The 20,266-nt window shown below is 46.3% G+C and overlaps 1 protein-coding gene across 3 annotated transcripts in view; it reads right to left on the bottom strand.

Moving 5' to 3' along the window:
* Nucleotides 1-20,266, bottom strand: part of INPP5B (inositol polyphosphate-5-phosphatase B) — a 783,203-nt gene that overhangs the window by 289,255 nt on the left and 473,682 nt on the right. The window lies entirely within an intron of this gene.

Raw genomic sequence — 20,266 nt, 5'->3', positions numbered from 1 at the left:
CTGGTGACGGAACCGCTCCGTCACGCCCCTCGGGTGGGCTGTGCTGGTGACGGAACAGTTCCGTTACGGCCCGCTCACCGCGCCTGCGCGCGCTGATTTCGCGTTCTATTGAGCGGGCGGGGCCGTGACGGAACCGTTCCGTCACAAGCACAGCTCACCCAAGGGACGTGACGGAGCGGTTCCTTCACCAGCGTCGGAGCGCCGCGCCCCCCCCCCGCCCCTTAGCACTGCGGCGGAATAGCCGCCGCAGCGAAAGAGTTAAAAACATAAAATCAGTGCTCCTCATCATCCTTGATCACCATCAGATCAAGCTGCAGCCTCTGTAAGCCAGACTAAAACCGTTTCACATGTTAAAGCCTGCATCTAACATTAGACAAGTCACATGCACACATGTCCTTGCTGCCTGCAAGACTTGGGTGTCTAATGTTTAGAAGTGAGACCAGCATTCTTTCTTAACAGGCACATTTCTACAGGAAGAGAACCCCAAAAGAGCTACCCCCTCCTTAAAAGGCAGCCTAACGTGGCTTAGAAACGACCTAAAAGAATAAGTTACTTACCCTTAATAATACTCTTTCTAATGAATATGGTCACTCGCATTGATTATTTATTTAAATATGTTACTCGGGTGCCAGAATAGATCGAGAAATTTTATCATAGTACTCATCTTAACTGGATTTTCCACAAAATCACCAGCGATGTCCTTCACCTTCACTTAAAGTGACTTGCTGCGTGACATATAGCATATAACAAGCTCCGGTGAGATCACAGCCATCTATCTGTCACACCCTCAAAGACATAAGGTTGTAAAAGGCACACACATGATACAGTATCGGTAATCTCTTGCTCGGAGGGCATGACCAATTGCAGGAGTAAGCATATCCATCAGAAAGAAATGTACCAAAGGTAAGTAAATTGTTCTTCTAATGGGTATTAACTTGAGCAGAATACTCACTTCAATACTTCCCTATCAACCACCCACAACTCAGGAGGCGGAAATAAAACCAACAAATCTAACCTAAAACAGATATAAAAGTGTTCTACTAAACATAGGCGGAGCACAACTTCTCACATTCAGGCAACAGTGTCTCAAGAAAGAGTGGAGAGATGACCAGGTAGCAGCATTAGAAATAGACTGCACCAGACCAATCTCTCATGAAAAGAGCACAGGATGACTCAGGGGAAGATTTTCCAACCAACTCACAGCATTTCGTCACAGCCCACAGATCCAAAGAGCAAGTGTCTGCATTCAAACCCTAAAGTACAATTTCGGACTTTGAAATGAGACAAAGACATCATTATCTTTATAGAAGACAACTCTTTGTTGAATATTGGATCTCAACACCCTGTTAAAGTTTAGCCTCTGTAACCTTTGCTGTAATATAGAAGGATGAGAAGCAGGGAAAAAGAGGAGGCAAAACAGATTGAGACATATGAAATTCAGACACAGAGTTTGGCATGAAAGAAGGTGTTATCTGAAACACTACCCTTTCTTCTGTGACACAAATCTTGTGTCCTAAATATCATTTACAAAAATATTGCTCCTTGAGATGTAGATTTTCTATTATTAACTCCAACGGGGCATTCGTTTTGTAAATGATATGTAGGCCCCAACGTTTTTGTCAGACAATATTTAGTCCCTGTTATTCTGGTACCATACCTTTCTAGAGTATCATAAAAGGAGAAGAAACTGATAAAGTCTACAAATCACTAAAATCCTAGCAAAAGTGATCGCCAGCAGGAAGGTCATTTTCCAAGAAAGAGACTTTATATCGCAAGAATGTAATGGCTCTAAAAGAGAAGCCATAAAACAATCAATCCTGCTAGGGCAAAACAAATAAAATGGGTATAAGGCACCACGGTAGTGGAGTCCTAGTATCAGGCATGTAATCCAACCGAGTTCGGTCCCAATTAGATAATAAAAATTACAGAATGTCCAAATGTACCGTCTGTTCTTGGAGAGAGTGCACTCCTGCGTATAGTGTTCCCTTGATCATATCGTCGATCATAACCAGAAGTTTTTTTAAGTGGACTACCCAATTTTGACCAGTTGGGTCGGAAGTAGAACCAGCAGAGAGGTGAGAGAAATCGAGAGATTGACGAGCTGTACAGCCCTGATGAAGTCGCAGGGTATTCCCCTATCGACGAAACACGTGTTGGCTAGGCGAAAAGAATTAATGACAAAGATCTGTAAATAATTATACAATATAGAGCACAGCCAAATTGTTTAAAGACTAACTCTGTTGTCAGTCAATTTTTATTTCAAACAAGCAAGTGAAGAAAAGCAACTGTGTGCACAGACTAATATGGTCCAAATACAAGACAATACAAATGGAATAGTATTTGGCAATGGGAATTCTTTTATTTCTTTCTCTTCGCTCATTGGTGGAGGTTGTTGTGTCTCCATCACAAACTTCTAATGAATCAACTCTAGCATACAGTGCTTGACACTAGTTAAATATTTAATTTCCAAATACAATTTTTATAGCATTTGGGTTGTACTTGGCATCTTCTTTACAGCCTTGAAGAAGTTGTCTACACGACGAAACACGCGTCGGCTGTCTGTATCAACGTGACTACAGCATTTCAACGATACTATAAGCTTGATTAACATTTCCTATATGGCACTATTTCACTTGTATGGTCTTTTATTTGGACCATATTAGTCTGTGCACACAGTTACTTTTCGTCATTTTCTTGTTTGAAATTAAAATTGACTGTCAGAGTCAGTCTCAAACAATTTTGCTGTGCTTTTTATTGTATAATTTGAATCTATGTATACAGGGGAATATCGGTTTTCCTCATATGATGCAACACTGAATAAGTGGCACAGTGTTTTGTATTGAGCACGCATATATACGAAATTCTTTAATACTTTGCAAACGTTACTGAGATGCTGATTGTTCTGTTTATAACCACTGCCATTTGTGCTCAGTGTGATATAAAAGATCTGAAAATATTGCACTGTTCTTCTGTTATGTATAGCCATTTGAATTTCTTTGTTACATTTGATGCTGTCAAAACAAATAAGCTGATATGGTGGTCAAATTACCTTTGATCATATTTACAGTTAGGCCTTTCTCAGCAAAGAAATAGCAAATGTAACAATATTTAGCTACCTGCATCCATAAAGGATCTAAAAAGCAGTCCTTACACCAAGTGGGGCAAACAGACCACCTTCTGAAGTATTCAGTTATTAATGATATTCTATGAACTGACAATTCCTCCTACACCTCCTGTGGAAGATCAGAACAAGAAAGAGAAAACCTCCCACATTTCAATCTCAAAGACCAAGCATCTCGAGGCTGAGATGAAGCCAACCTCCCCCTTTGAGATCCTCCCACATTGGAAAAGCCATGATTGGTCAGAGCCCATAGAAGATCCTAATACCAAGGATGGCGAGCCCAGTCTAAGGAGAATTTTGCAAGTAACCCCCTGAATAAAAGAAAGAGGAGGAACGTTTAAATCCTAATGTTCACACCTGATAAAGAGCATCTCCAATTGACACTGATGGATTAGTTACTTACCTGTAATCCTAGTTCTCTTCCAGAGGTATCCTCATCAAAGTCATAAGCAGTAGAATATTCCCGCCCATGCGCGGGACCCCAGAAACACAATCATATATGTGCCCCACATATATGTATCTTATATATATATATATATATATCTATATATATATATATATAGATATATATATATATATTACGTACTGGTGGTCGCCAGTAGGTAGTTATAGTTAGGATTATTTTCAATAGGGAAATCGCAACATTCTATTGGGAATAACTTTGGCGCCGGTTGAGGAATCTGCCTGAAAATTTCCTCAAATTTGCCTCGCCTCCGGTCCTTGCCTGAAAGTTTTGGGGGGATTCGTCAAGCGGGGGCCGAGAAAAAAGGGGGGTCCCAAAACGTGTTTTCCCCATGTTAATTTCCGTAGGGCGGTCGACCTCACTTTTAGCCCGAACGGCTGAATGGATTTCCACGAAACTTGGCAAAATTGTAGGGACTGGTAGCCCGATGTGCCTTTGCTATGTCTCAAGATATGTGCTCCAGTGGATTTTGAGTAATTTAGGTTCAAAAAAATATATATATCTATAAGGGCGCCCCGGTACGCGCACCGGGGCGCAAACCAGCGCGCTACGCGAGTTCGTGCGCGGAAAGCTGATTGGCTCTCGGGTGTCTGTAAACATTCCAAACAGTCCGGAGCGCCTGCCATCTTGTGTCTCGGTAGGATCGAGACACAAGAGGTGGCAAAAACAAAGAGGGGAATGACCAAAAGGGGGCAGGATAGACCCCCTAGGTTTGTTGTGGGGGCCATAAAAGGCCCCCGAAAGGGGAAATTTTGAATTTTTTTTTCGATTTGCGCGGGGGGAGCGCCTGGTACGCGCACTGGGGAGCGTACCATGGGGAAAAAAGAATGAAAGAGTTTTTTTAAAAATTTAGCCTTTTTTTTATAAATTGGAGGTAGTTCTGAAAAGAACTGTTTTTTTTCTTCTTTTTGTAGTTTTATATTTTTTTTAATGTTTTTTTGAACATTTTGTACTTTTTTTTGATTTTACGAACTATTTTATATTTTTTTTGTTATTTTTATGGGGAGAAACAAAAAACAAGGAATTGAAAATGGCTCAACTGGAGCAAAAAAAGAAAAAAAGAAAAAATTATGGATTTTTGGGGCATTTGTGGTTGTCACCAGCACGGTTGATGAGCTTTATGCTTTGCTCACCATAGGTGATGGTTTTCCCACAAAAAATACAAGTGATCTTGTATTTCCCAAACTGGGGTTGAATGTTTGGGACCATCTCTCTTGTCTCTAGTCCCGATGGAGTGGGTTGCTTTCTTTTTGAGGTGCTGGGTGAAGATTGGGGAGGGTTACTAGTCAGTTCTCTCACATCTGCCGCAGCATAGTTGTTGGGATGCTCGCGCTGCATGTGGCGAATCATGGTGTTATTGCCAAATGAGTATTTTTTGTTAGGGTTCTCCCTTGAAAGTTCCATGTTACAGATTAGGCAAGTCACCTTTGGAGCATTCACCTTTTTTTGGCCACTTGGGATGGAAAAAAACTCCCATACAATGTGTGGCTTTGGCCTATATGGGGTATTGTCTTCTGGCAGGAATGTCCTCCTCCCCTCTTCTTCCTCCTCCTCCTCCTCTTCCTCTTCTTCATCTCCACCAGTGTGGTGTTGTGGTGGTCCTCTTGGTGGTGGTGGTGGTGGTGGCTGAGATGCTCCTGCTGCTGCTGCTACTGAAGCCATTTTTCAGTCCAAAAAAGTACAGAGAGGTCTTTCAACAGGTCTTCACTCAAAGTACAAAGTGAGAATGAGGAAAAAAGGTGGAGGCTTTCATCATTAGGAAAAAAAAACTGTCCTGAACCAATGAAAAGTGTTAATTTCAGGTCACATGGCCAGGGCTTTCATCATTTGGAAACCAAAACTGTCCTGCACCAATAAAAGTGTTATTTTTAGGTCACATGACCCGACGCGCTTACGCAGGGGCGCGTCGCGTAAGCGCGTCGGATGCTTACGTTGCGCGATCATATGCGCTCGAGTGCTTCCGGGTGCGTTTACGCCGTGCGTATCACGCGGACGCGGCTACGCGATACGTCACGATGATGTTTTCGTTCGCGGAAAAAGAGCTAACGGGATGCTCACCGGTACGCGCCCTGGGGCGTCATGAGTGATGTCACTGATCATGTCATGAGTGATGTAATATGTGACGTCATCAGCAGTGCATTGCAGGAGCGCAAGTTATAGTGAGTCCAACTAACTATAACGTGGGAAATTCAATGGTTTTATGCCAGTAAAATTTCAAGCTAACTATAACTGGTGGGAAACCTATGGTTTTTTCTGTGAATTTAATAGGTTTTTTAAATGCTAATTCCTAACTATAACTGGTGTGAAACCTATGGTTTTTTCAGTGAATATGATACAAAAGCAAATGCAGCCTTCCACACACTAGAGCTGAATAATGCTTTAGGGACTCCCCATTATATCATAAAAGAATACATTAGAAACAGTGAAAAACAACAGCAGAACATGTTTTAAAACGGTTTAATGCTTAGCAATCAGCACAAACTCTCAGATAGGACTGAAAGCATAGACAGCTCCCAGGCTGCATTGTAGAAAACATAGCCTAAAAAGGCTGAAAAGCTAACTCATAGCAACATAGAGATAAACTGGCACAATGCCTTTAAGGCAGTCATGACCCCCAGCTTCCCATCATGCCTCAGGGGTGACAGGTAGGTCAGTTGTTTTTTGCGGTGACTCAAAAGCCATAACACAAAGAGTTGACATTACCTTTTAAAAATACAATGATCCTTTGCCCGGGGAGGCGGGAGGGTTGCTTATGACTTTGATGAGGATACCCCTGGAAGAGAACTAGGATTAGAGGATTATCCCCTTCTCTTCCAGGGGATCCTCATCTATAGTCATAAGCACTAGAATAGAATAGCGAGCCTCACCTCAGCCCCCTGTGAGAAAAGGAAACAGAACGGTAAAATAACCACCCAGCTCAGATAACTAAGCCTGGATAGATATATTACTATCCGAACAGATTCCTCAAGGAGGCCTGGACCACTTGAGTATCCGCCCTGCAATCGGATTCTAGACAATAATGCCTTGTGAAAGTGTGAACCGATCTCCAGGTTGCAGCCTTGCAAATTTCTGACATTGGAACATCATGCAAGAAAGCTACTGTGGCTGCCTTTCCCCTAGTGGAATATACTTTGTATTTTATACAGGACACTATCCATCTTGAAATGGATCTTTAGGAGGCTGAGAAACCTGTTCTCATGGCACCATAATTCAAAAACAATTGATCCGATTTCCTTATACCCTTTGTACCCTCCATATAGAATTTGAGCACTCTTTTAAGGTCTAAGGAGTGGAGAGACCTCTCTGCAGGCGTTGCAGGATTGGGAAAAAAGGATGGTAGGGAGATTGACTGATTAATATGGAAATCAGATACAACCTTTGGCAAAAAAGCAGGGTGAGCCCTTAACACTACCCTGTTGTGGTAAAATACAGTATACGGCTCTTTTGCACACAGCGCTTGGATGTCACTTACTCTGCGCGCTGATGTTATTGCCACCAGAAAGGCGGTCTTCCACGTCAGGTGCTGTAAGGTGGCTTTATGAATGGGCTCAAAAGGAGGACCCATCAATCTAGACAACACCAGATTCAATTCAGAAGGGGTAGAAGGAGTTCAAACTGTGGGATACACTTTCTTCAACCCCTGTAGCAAATCCTTAACCACTTGCAATTGAAAAAAAGAAGGTTGGTTGGGTGATTTTCTGTATGCCATAATGGCTGACAAATGAACCCTGATCGAGGCATATTTCAACCCTGCTTTGGCCAAATAAAGGAGGCAAGGAAGAAAGACCTCCTCCTGCACCTTTGTAGGAGCAAAATGATTATCAATACACCATAGGTAGAACCTCTTCCACTTAAAAGCGTACAACGCTCTTGTGGAAGGCCTCTTAGCCTCTTTCAGGCTGTGCATGCAGTCCTGCGGCAGATTCAAGTATCCGTATTGTAGGACCTCAGGAGCCATGCTGCCAAGTTTAGAGAAGGAAGGCTGGGATGGAGAATCCTCCCATCCATCTTGGTCAGCAGGTCCGCTCTGTAAGGTAGTCTCCTGTGGGGGAGTACCGACAACTGCAGAAGGTCCGGGTGCCACCACTGACGTGGCCAGTCTGGAGCTATCAGAATCATCTTCATGTTGGATCTGATGAGCTTGGATCAAAGGCAGGGGAGGAAAGGCGTATGCAAATGTCTCTGACCAATCCGTCAAAAGCGCATTCCCCTTGTCCCTGGATGGTGGAATCTGGATGCGAAGGCGTGGCATTTTTTGTTTTTGTCATCTGCAAACAAATCTTTTGACGGACGACCCCACTGCTGGAAAATATATGCCACCATCTCGTCATGCAGCACCCAGTCTGACTGATCATCGAAGTGCCGACTGAGCGCGTCTGCTCGCACGTTCTGCTCCCCTGGAAGGAGCACTGCCACTATGGAGAGGTTCCGAGCCAGAAGCCAGTGCCAGATCGCTTGAGCCTCCAGGGAGAGAGGACAAGAGCGCGTACCACCCTGTTTGGTTAGATAATACATGGTGGTCGTACTGTCTGTTTGGATCAGGATCGAGTTGGACGTGATCGATGGCCAAAAAGCTTTCAGAGCAAGATGGACTGCTTGTAGCCCCAACATGTTTATATGGAAGGACTGCTCTTTTGTGGACCACCTGCCCTGCCTTTGAAGGCACCCCATGTGTGCCCCCCATCCTTGCAGAGATGCATCCGTTATCAACGATTGCACTGGAACTGGTTGATGGAAAGGGACTCCCACCAATAGGTTCTGCGGCCAAGTCCACCACCTGATGTACTATTTTGCTGCTTGAGAGAGCTCAATCCGGTCCTCCCAGTGACCCGTTGCTTGGTCCCACTTGTCCTCTAGATCTTGTTGCAACGCTCTCATTCTCAGCCTGGCATTGGGAATAAGAAATATGCAAGAGGCTATTGACCCCAGCAGAGATGCCACCTGCCGGACTGCTAGGCGATCTGTCTGATGCAGAGCCTTGCACTTCTTCAGCATTGAAAAAAGTCTCTCTGAAGGAAACGCTCTTCCTTTGTTTGTATACAGAGTCGATCCCAAATAATGGATTGTCTGGGTGGGCTATTGGACTGACTTCTCCATGTTCACATGAAGCCCCAGTCTGTGGAGCAGATTCAGACAGACTTGAAAATCATTCCTTACTTTGTGAGGAGATGGCCCTTTGAGGAGCCACTCGTCTAAGTAAGGGTAGACAAACAGACCTTTTCTGTGTAGGGCCGCCACCACCACTGCCATGCACTTGTTAAAGACTCGTGGGGCAGATTTCAGCCCGAAGGGTAAGACCTTGAACTGATAATGCTTGTTGCCAACCACGAATCAAAGGTATTTGTGATGACATGGAATGATAGGTATATGGAAGTACGCATCTTGGAGGTCCACCAAACACATCCAATCTCCTGCTTGTAGATGTGGACATATTTGATGAAGGGCCAATATGCAAAACTTCTCCTTCACAATGACTTTGTTCAGCAAGCAAAGGTCCAGGATAGGTCTGAACGTGTGCTCCTGATCTCTTTTGGGCACAAGAAAGTACCTGGAGTAAACTCCCTTCCCTCGCTGCGCGGAAGGAACCTCTTCTATGGCCTTTTTTTGCAGAAGGGTTATCACTTCCTGCCAAAGCAACTTTAACTGGTGAGGACGAGATCTTTTTGGAGGAATGTCCTTTGGAGGCACATGAAAACGTAGTGCGTATCTATTGCGCAGCATACTGAGCACCCAACGATCTTTTGTTATGCTGCACCACTCTTCCAGATGATGTGAAGCACTTCCTACCACTGGAGTGGGCAACAGCGCCAGAGGAAGCTTCTGCTCATTGCTTCCCTGCCGATCTGGCCATTTTAGAGGACTACTGCTGGTGACCTCTTCTAACTCTGTTGGATTTACGGCCTTGATACTGCGATTTGCCTTGGATTTTGCTCTGGGACCTTTTAGGGGTTTGAACCCTGTTGGTAGCCCTTACGTTGGTTGGGTCTGTACCGTAGTTTAAACTCTTTTTTCTTCTCCAATCCAACTGCTTTGAGGCTATCGAGCTCTGCCTTCAGCCTACTGATTTCCCCATCTGTATGGGCGCCAAACAGGGAGGAGCCGGAAAAAGGGAAATTTAGGATCCTTTGCTGAGCATCTGGCTTGAGAGCTGTTAGTCTCAACCAGGAGGATCTCCTGGCGCAAACCCCCTGTGCATATGAGTGCGCCGACAGTGTAGCACCATCCACTGCTGTGCTAATAACTTGGTTTGCAACAAATGACCCTTCCTTGATGACCTCCTCCAAATACTTTTAATCTGCCTTTGGCAACTTTTCTTTGAAGCGGTTCAAGGAGTCCCATAAGGCCCTGTCATAGCAACCTAAGAAGGCTGCTGCACTGGAGACTTTGAGCGATGATGCTGCAGACCCACAAACCTTACGTCCCCAAGAGTCCTGGGACCTACTTTCTTTATCAGGCGGGACTGAGGAAGACAAAGTTACTGCATGAGTTTTCCTCGCAATCGCAATTATAACAGAGTACACAGGCGGATCTGTCTTCAAGAACACAGGGTCTGTTGCGGCCTGTTTGTATTTCTTTTGAATCCTAGCCGGTGCAGCCCTAATCGCAGCTGGAGTGAGGAAAATGTCCATCACCGGCTCCAGAAGACCGGGAACCAGAGGAAGCAACGGACGAGAAGCTGCTCTCTGATGCAGAGTCTCAAAAATAACTGTTGTTGCCACCTGTGGAGTAGACATCTCAATGTTCAGTTTCTGAGCCCCTCTCTGAAGCACATCATGATATGTGTTGATGTCATCTATCAGTGACACTCTTGACAAAGGGCTGTCCGATAGAGAGAATAGCCCCTCTTCGAGGAATGAGTGGAAGAGGAAGACCACGTTGGTGACCTTCATCTTTTTCAATGGGAACTATGCCTTCACTCCCGTGATCTGCCCGTCTGCTCTTCATGCCTGGGCGAGGGGGATCCATCCACTTCCTACACCAATCTTGGCAGAGGTGATCTATGAAGAGGAGTGGAGTATTCTTGCATCCGCTGTGATGCTCCTGTATCTTTACTCCAGTGATGAGCCATCTTGGTGACAAGCGCACAGCAGGGCAAGCCTCCCTGTGCTGCGAAGTAGACCTATGACTTGGCCTGCCTGAACGCCTTTCTGGTGAGGCAGATGGTGAATGCCTCGTTGAAGGATGTCTTGACGAGTGAGAGGAAGAGTGTCGTGACGCTGATTCTGTCACGAGAACCACCGATATTTCTCCAGACCTCACTGAAGTGGGTCTTGACGTGGGGCGTGCGCTTCTCGACGCCGACCTGGACCTCCTTCTCGACGTCAATGTCCGGCATGGTGTTGGAACCTGTCTCGACCTCGACTCTCTGTTCCTCGACGTCAAGTGTCTTGCAGAAGACGTCGGAACATCCCTTTGTCTTGACGTCGAACGTCGATGAACCGACGACGGCGGAGGGGTTTTGCTCCTCGATGCTGAACGTCGTCGTGCTGATGAAGACGAAGGGCCTCTGCTCCTCGACGCCAATCGTCGGTGCGTTGACGACCGCAGAGAGCTCCTCTTCCTCGACGCTGATCGTTGCTGAAACAACAGTGGAGGGCTGCTAATCCTCGGCACCGATGGTCGTCGAGACGACGGCGGAGGGGTTCCGATCCTTGACGCCGATCGTCGCCAGGTTGACGACGGTGGAGGACTCCTGACCCTCGACGTCGATCACCGATGGACTGATGATGACGGAGGGGTACCTGCCCTTGATGCCGAACGCCTAGCTGATCGTGGCGGGGGACTTCTGCTCCTCGACGCCGATCGTCGCCAGGTTGACGACGGCGGAGGGCTGCTATTCCTAGACGCTGATCGTCGCTGAGTTGACGATGGCAGAGGGCTTCTGCTCCTCGACGCCAATCGTCGCCGGGTTGACGACGGCGGAGGATCATGATTCTTCGACGTCGACGACGTACCTGAATGACGATGTCTTCTCGACAGCGAGCCAGCCGTCGATCGTCTTTTCTTGGACAAATGACCCACCGGTGGTAGATTTTTCAGCGCGGAGCCCGATGCTGAAGCAGAAGAGCGAAGGACCTTACTTCTGGATGGAGATCTCGCCCTCTTGGAGCCCTTCCTCACTGGAGACCTGCCTCTGGAAGATGCTTTTTCTGCCAGCCCATAAAGACGGATCCTTTGTCTGTCTTTTAAAGTCCTTTTGGACAGGGACTGTCAATGAGGACAAGTCTTGGGGACATGGTCCTTAGGTAAACAAAGAATGCAGACCTCATGAGAGTCTGACCAGGCCTTCCTTTTTCCACAAGAAGGGCAGGGGTCAAAAAGAGATGGCATTTTGAGAGGAAAAAATGCCCAAAACTGTCAAAAAGAGACAGAACCTTACTTCAATAGTTGAAAGACGTCGAAGTAAGTCAACATTTTCTGAAAAAGGGAAGATTATTTCTGACTAAAATCAGAGAGAAGTGGAGCAGTGTAACCAGCATCCTTCCTGAAGGAGCCGGAAAGAACGACTGACCTAAATGTCACCCCTGAAGCATGATGGGAAGCAGGGGGTCATGACTGCCTTAAAGGCACAGTGCCAGTTTATCGCTATTTTGCTATGAGTTCGCTTTTCAGCCTTTTTAGGCTATGTTTTGTGCAATAATCAACAACAAAACCATTACGGGAGGGTCCAAGGGATATATGTTGGCCCGTTATAAGACAGATATTTGTTGACTGTCTCTCTAGCACTGTTCTAGGTTTTTAATTAGGAGGTGTTGTTCGGCCGCAGAATAAAGTTATTAGTAGGAGGACACACCATCCTATTTTAAAGTCACTATTTTTGTTGCACTGTTATTCACTTTACCATCAAAGATCAGCCATCATTGACGGTTCGTTTGTGTTGGTGGGCCAAATCCTTTACCAGCAACAAATGGTGTGGCGTTTGATGTCCCAATGATCAGGGGACTAGCCTAACTTGCACCTGGGTTTGGCCAGATGATAGGACTGATCATTAAGTCAATTTGATGGTAACCCATTGCTATATGTTTTGGATTTGTTGACCATTTGTGAATGATCTGTACTGGGTTGGTTTTTCCTATACACATAATGTTCACCTTCTGTTGAAATAGGCGGTCTTCCACGTCAGGTGCTGTAAGGTGGCTTTATGAATGGGCTCAAAAGGAGGACCCATCAATCTAGACAACACCAGATTCAATTCAGAAGGGGTAGAAGGAGTTCAAACTGTGGGATACACTTTCTTCAACCCCTGTAGCAAATCCTTAACCACTTGCAATTGAAAAAAAGAAGGTTGGTTGGGTGATTTTCTGTATGCCATAATGGCTGACAAATGAACCCTGATCGAGGCATATTTCAACCCTGCTTTGGCCAAATAAAGACCTCCTCCTGCACCTTTGTAGGAGCAAAATGATTATCAATACACCATAGGTAGAACCTCTTCCACTTAAAAGCGTACAACGCTCTTGTGGAAGGCCTCTTAGCCTCTTTCAGGCTGTGCATGCAGTCCTGCGGCAGATTCAAGTATCCGTATTGTAGGACCTCAGGAGCCATGCTGCCAAGTTTAGAGAAGGAAGGCTGGGATGGAGAATCCTCCCATCCATCTTGGTCAGCAGGTCCGCTCTGTAAGGTAGTCTCCTGTGGGGGAGTACCGACAACTGCAGAAGGTCCGGGTGCCACCACTGACGTGGCCAGTCTGGAGCTATCAGAATCATCTTCATGTTGGATCTGATGAGCTTGGATCAAAGGCAGGGGAGGAAAGGCGTATGCAAATGTCTCTGACCAATCCGTCAAAAGCGCATTCCCCTTGTCCCTGGATGGTGGAATCTGGATGCGAAGGCGTGGCATTTTTTGTTTTTGTCATCTGCAAACAAATCTTTTGACGGACGACCCCACTGCTGGAAAATATATGCCACCATCTCGTCATGCAGCACCCAGTCTGACTGATCATCGAAGTGCCGACTGAGCGCGTCTGCTCGCACGTTCTGCTCCCCTGGAAGGAGCACTGCCACTATGGAGAGGTTCCGAGCCAGAAGCCAGTGCCAGATCGCTTGAGCCTCCAGGGAGAGAGGACAAGAGCGCGTACCACCCTGTTTGGTTAGATAATACATGGTGGTCGTACTGTCTGTTTGGATCAGGATCGAGTTGGACGTGATCGATGGCCAAAAAGCTTTCAGAGCAAGATGGACTGCTTGTAGCCCCAACATGTTTATATGGAAGGACTGCTCTTTTGTGGACCACCTGCCCTGCCTTTGAAGGCACCCCATGTGTGCCCCCCATCCTTGCAGAGATGCATCCGTTATCAACGATTGCACTGGAACTGGTTGATGGAAAGGGACTCCCACCAATAGGTTCTGCGGCCAAGTCCACCACCTGATGTACTATTTTGCTGCTTGAGAGAGCTCAATCCGGTCCTCCCAGTGACCCGTTGCTTGGTCCCACTTGTCCTCTAGATCTTGTTGCAACGCTCTCATTCTCAGCCTGGCATTGGGAATAAGAAATATGCAAGAGGCTATTGACCCCAGCAGAGATGCCACCTGCCGGACTGCTAGGCGATCTGTCTGATGCAGAGCCTTGCACTTCTTCAGCATTGAAAAAAGTCTCTCTGAAGGAAACGCTCTTCCTTTGTTTGTATACAGAGTCGATCCCAAATAATGGATTGTCTGGGTGGGCTATTGGACTGACTTCTCCATGTTCACATGAAGCCCCAGTCTGTGGAGCAGATTCAGACAGACTTGAAAATCATTCCTTACTTTGTGAGGAGATGGCCCTTTGAGGAGCCACTCGTCTAAGTAAGGGTAGACAAACAGACCTTTTCTGTGTAGGGCCGCCACCACCACTGCCATGCACTTGTTAAAGACTCGTGGGGCAGATTTCAGCCCGAAGGGTAAGACCTTGAACTGATAATGCTTGTTGCCAACCACGAATCAAAGGTATTTGTGATGACATGGAATGATAGGTATATGGAAGTACGCATCTTGGAGGTCCACCAAACACATCCAATCTCCTGCTTGTAGATGTGGACATATTTGATGAAGGGCCAATATGCAAAACTTCTCCTTCACAATGACTTTGTTCAGCAAGCAAAGGTCCAGGATAGGTCTGAACGTGTGCTCCTGATCTCTTTTGGGCACAAGAAAGTACCTGGAGTAAACTCCCTTCCCTCGCTGCGCGGAAGGAACCTCTTCTATGGCCTTTTTTTGCAGAAGGGTTATCACTTCCTGCCAAAGCAACTTTAACTGGTGAGGACGAGATCTTTTTGGAGGAATGTCCTTTGGAGGCACATGAAAACGTAGTGCGTATCTATTGCGCAGCATACTGAGCACCCAACGATCTTTTGTTATGCTGCACCACTCTTCCAGATGATGTGAAGCACTTCCTACCACTGGAGTGGGCAACAGCGCCAGAGGAAGCTTCTGCTCATTGCTTCCCTGCCGATCTGGCCATTTTAGAGGACTACTGCTGGTGACCTCTTCTAACTCTGTTGGATTTACGGCCTTGATACTGCGATTTGCCTTGGATTTTGCTCTGGGACCTTTTAGGGGTTTGAACCCTGTTGGTAGCCCTTACGTTGGTTGGGTCTGTACCGTAGTTTAAACTCTTTTTTCTTCTCCAATCCAACTGCTTTGAGGCTATCGAGCTCTGCCTTCAGCCTACTGATTTCCCCATCTGTATGGGCGCCAAACAGGGAGGAGCCGGAAAAAGGGAAATTTAGGATCCTTTGCTGAGCATCTGGCTTGAGAGCTGTTAGTCTCAACCAGGAGGATCTCCTGGCGCAAACCCCCTGTGCATATGAGTGCGCCGACAGTGTAGCACCATCCACTGCTGTGCTAATAACTTGGTTTGCAACAAATGACCCTTCCTTGATGACCTCCTCCAAATACTTTTAATCTGCCTTTGGCAACTTTTCTTTGAAGCGGTTCAAGGAGTCCCATAAGGCCCTGTCATAGCAACCTAAGAAGGCTGCTGCACTGGAGACTTTGAGCGATGATGCTGCAGACCCACAAACCTTACGTCCCCAAGAGTCCTGGGACCTACTTTCTTTATCAGGCGGGACTGAGGAAGACAAAGTTACTGCATGAGTTTTCCTCGCAATCGCAATTATAACAGAGTACACAGGCGGATCTGTCTTCAAGAACACAGGGTCTGTTGCGGCCTGTTTGTATTTCTTTTGAATCCTAGCCGGTGCAGCCCTAATCGCAGCTGGAGTGAGGAAAATGTCCATCACCGGCTCCAGAAGACCGGGAACCAGAGGAAGCAACGGACGAGAAGCTGCTCTCTGATGCAGAGTCTCAAAAATAACTGTTGTTGCCACCTGTGGAGTAGACATCTCAATGTTCAGTTTCTGAGCCCCTCTCTGAAGCACATCATGATATGTGTTGATGTCATCTATCAGTGACACTCTTGACAAAGGGCTGTCCGATAGAGAGAATAGCCCCTCTTCGAGGAATGAGTGGAAGAGGAAGACCACGTTGGTGACCTTCATCTTTTTCAATGGGAACTATGCCTTCACTCCCGTGATCTGCCCGTCTGCTCTTCATGCCTGGGCGAGGGGGATCCATCCACTTCCTACACCAATCTTGGCAGAGGTGATCTATGAAGAGGAGTGGAGTATTCTTGCATCCGCTGTGATGCTCCTGTATCTTTACTCCAGTGATGAGCCATCTTGGTGACAAGCGCACAGCAGGGCAAGCCTCCCTGTGCTGCGAAGTAGACCTATGACTTGGCCTGCCTGAACGCCTTTCTGGTGAGGCAGATGGTGAATGCCTCGTTGTAGGATGTCTTGACGAGTGAGAGGAAGAGTGTCGTGACGCTGATTCTGTCACGAGAACCACCGATATTTCTCCAGACCTCACTGAAGTGGGTCTTGACGTGGGGCGTGCGCTTCTCGACGCCGACCTGGACCTCCTTCTCGACGTCAATGTCCGGCATGGTGTTGGAACCTGTCTCGACCTCGACTCTCTGTTCCTCGACGTCAAGTGTCTTGCAGAAGACGTCGGAACATCCCTTTGTCTTGACGTCGAACGTCGATGAACCGACGACGGCGGAGGGGTTTTGCTCCTCGATGCTGAACGTCGTCGTGCTGATGAAGACGAAGGGCCTCTGCTCCTCGACGCCAATCGTCGGTGCGTTGACGACCGCAGAGAGCTCCTCTTCCTCGACGCTGATCGTTGCTGAAACAACAGTGGAGGGCTGCTAATCCTCGGCACCGATGGTCGTCGAGACGACGGCGGAGGGGTTCCGATCCTTGACGCCGATCGTCGCCAGGTTGACGACGGTGGAGGACTCCTGACCCTCGACGTCGATCACCGATGGACTGATGATGACGGAGGGGTACCTGCCCTTGATGCCGAACGCCTAGCTGATCGTGGCGGGGGACTTCTGCTCCTCGACGCCGATCGTCGCCAGGTTGACGACGGCGGAGGGCTGCTATTCCTAGACGCTGATCGTCGCTGAGTTGACGATGGCAGAGGGCTTCTGCTCCTCGACGCCAATCGTCGCCGGGTTGACGACGGCGGAGGATCATGATTCTTCGACGTCGACGACGTACCTGAATGACGATGTCTTCTCGACAGCGAGCCAGCCGTCGATCGTCTTTTCTTGGACAAATGACCCACCGGTGGTAGATTTTTCAGCGCGGAGCCCGATGCTGAAGCAGAAGAGCGAAGGACCTTACTTCTGGATGGAGATCTCGCCCTCTTGGAGCCCTTCCTCACTGGAGACCTGCCTCTGGAAGATGCTTTTTCTGCCAGCCCATAAAGACGGATCCTTTGTCTGTCTTTTAAAGTCCTTTTGGACAGGGACTGTCAATGAGGACAAGTCTTGGGGACATGGTCCTTAGGTAAACAAAGAATGCAGACCTCATGAGAGTCTGACCAGGCCTTCCTTTTTCCACAAGAAGGGCAGGGGTCAAAAAGAGATGGCATTTTGAGAGGAAAAAATGCCCAAAACTGTCAAAAAGAGACAGAACCTTACTTCAATAGTTGAAAGACGTCGAAGTAAGTCAACATTTTCTGAAAAAGGGAAGATTATTTCTGACTAAAATCAGAGAGAAGTGGAGCAGTGTAACCAGCATCCTTCCTGAAGGAGCCGGAAAGAACGACTGACCTAAATGTCACCCCTGAAGCATGATGGGAAGCAGGGGGTCATGACTGCCTTAAAGGCACAGTGCCAGTTTATCGCTATTTTGCTATGAGTTCGCTTTTCAGCCTTTTTAGGCTATGTTTTGTGCAATAATCAACAACAAAACCATTACGGGAGGGTCCAAGGGATATATGTTGGCCCGTTATAAGACAGATATTTGTTGACTGTCTCTCTAGCACTGTTCTAGGTTTTTAATTAGGAGGTGTTGTTCGGCCGCAGAATAAAGTTATTAGTAGGAGGACACACCATCCTATTTTAAAGTCACTATTTTTGTTGCACTGTTATTCACTTTACCATCAAAGATCAGCCATCATTGACGGTTCGTTTGTGTTGGTGGGCCAAATCCTTTACCAGCAACAAATGGTGTGGCGTTTGATGTCCCAATGATCAGGGGACTAGCCTAACTTGCACCTGGGTTTGGCCAGATGATAGGACTGATCATTAAGTCAATTTGATGGTAACCCATTGCTATATGTTTTGGATTTGTTGACCATTTGTGAATGATCTGTACTGGGTTGGTTTTTCCTATACACATAATGTTCACCTTCTGTTGAAATATGCTGTCTCCATGTGATTTAAACACTCCGATATTCTGGTAATTCGGATTGACAGTGCTGCTACATAATTGGGCTGGTAGACCCCCTGAGTTTTTGTGTTATACATATGTTTTCTGCAATGCAGCCTGGGAGCGGTCTTTGCTTTCGGTCCTAGCTGAGAGTTTGTGCTGATTGCTACGCAATAAAACTGTTTTAAAAAACATGTTCTGCTGTTGTTTTTCCCTGTTTCTAATGTATTCTTTTATGATATAATGGGGAGTCATTACAGCATTGATCAGCTCTAGTGTGTGGAAGGCTGCATTTGCATATATATATATATATATATATATATATATATATATATATATATATATATATATATATATATATATATATATACACATACATATATGTTTGGGGCACATATATACATATATGATTGTGTTGTCCGGGGTCCCACGCATGTTGCTCTTCTAAATCTGAAGCACCAACAACGCCAGGTGACAACAAGGACAGTGGCAACGTATCAGACACCAATGACTGCAAACAACAGGAACAATTATCTTTTGAAAATGCTCTTCGACAGATCTGAGACGCATCATAATTGATGTATTAGTTGCTGGAGCAGAGAGCAACATGATCATGGCCAACAAAGTCACACTGACTCCAGATAGTGACAAAGCTGGTGTCATACCCTTCATGGAAGGAGTCCCAGACCTGGACCTAGTGCGAGACCTATTCTTTGACCTTAAATTAATCTCGCGCAGGAATTGTTTTCAAAAAGCCAAGACTAGCTTAAGTTGCCTCTTCCTCAATACCTTGAAGTGCATTTTTTGACAAAGGCCACAAATCTCTGGATCAAGCTTCTCGCTAAGCCACCATAGCCATGATGGATGGAGATCAGACACAAATATGTGTATCCTACAAGTCTTGTATGGCCTAAAACCGACAACTTGGGAAGGGACATAATGTCCAAAAAGAAAAAAAAAACGAAAATTTTTATTTTAAAAACTGTCAAATCATTGATCAAAGCTGACAAAAAAAACTCCTACGAGCTCTGGATCTGTGTCCTTTGGAGGCGCAACAAATAGGGATTCATGTCGCCAGTGGTAGTGGTGTTTTTAAAGGTACCCAGCACATCACTTGCGGCTCAGCTGCAAGGCGCCTCTGACAAAACCGTGCACAAACCAGTAATGCCCATGATGATGAGTGGTATTAAATAATGTCTGGAACCAGTCTTGCATCTAGGATGTAGGTTTAATTGAGTGTTCTGCAGGAGATATTATCGAATAGAAATTACATCTTTACAGCACTGTACTCTGTACTGAAACTGTAATTATTTGGTAAACTTGGAGTTTTGGCACAATTTGTCACAAAACGTATTTTTTAGAGAAGGTGTTTATCTCTGCCTTAGCTCTGGCAGTCCTCTAAACCAGTTCTACCAGGCTCCTACTCCCTAAGGTTACTAAAATAAGATTTTCTGTCTGATTTAAATAGTGAAGCAGATTGCGGGGCTCAGGTTTGTCTTCTGACTTATTGATAAACCTCAAAGAACAGTAAGTTTTGCAATAATTTCGGCCATATGAGAAAGGAACAGGCCTTAGACTCGGTCGAATGGAACTATATGTGTACGGTACTTGGGCGGATGGGGCTGGGAGACAGCTACTTGAGATGGCTCAAACTTCTGTATAATAAGCCAATGGCCTGGATCTGCCCTCGTAATCAGGTGTCAGAGAGTTTGTAGCTCCATAGAGGCACTCGACAAGGTTACCCTCTGACGCCGCTCCTTTTTGGTCTCGCAATGGAGCCCTTGGTGACCTCCCTTAGAGGCAGAATGGCGCACCGGGGGATCCGGTTCGGGTCGACGCTTCACGTGGTGTCAATGTATGCCGATGATACCTTGATATTTCTCAGGTGCAAAAAATATGCAATACCTGAGCTTCTCCGGGAGCTAAATAAATTAGGATAATTTTCAGGGCTTTCCCTTAACCCTGGAAAGTCCAAGGTTTT

The sequence above is a fragment of the Lissotriton vulgaris genome, chromosome 2_1 (assembly GCF_964263255.1).
Source record: "Lissotriton vulgaris chromosome 2_1, aLisVul1.2, whole genome shotgun sequence".
NCBI classification, from domain to species: domain Eukaryota; kingdom Metazoa; phylum Chordata; class Amphibia; order Caudata; family Salamandridae; genus Lissotriton; species Lissotriton vulgaris.
The sequence above is the reverse complement of the archived record's forward strand: the minus strand, read 5'-3'. Positions and strand labels throughout refer to the sequence as shown.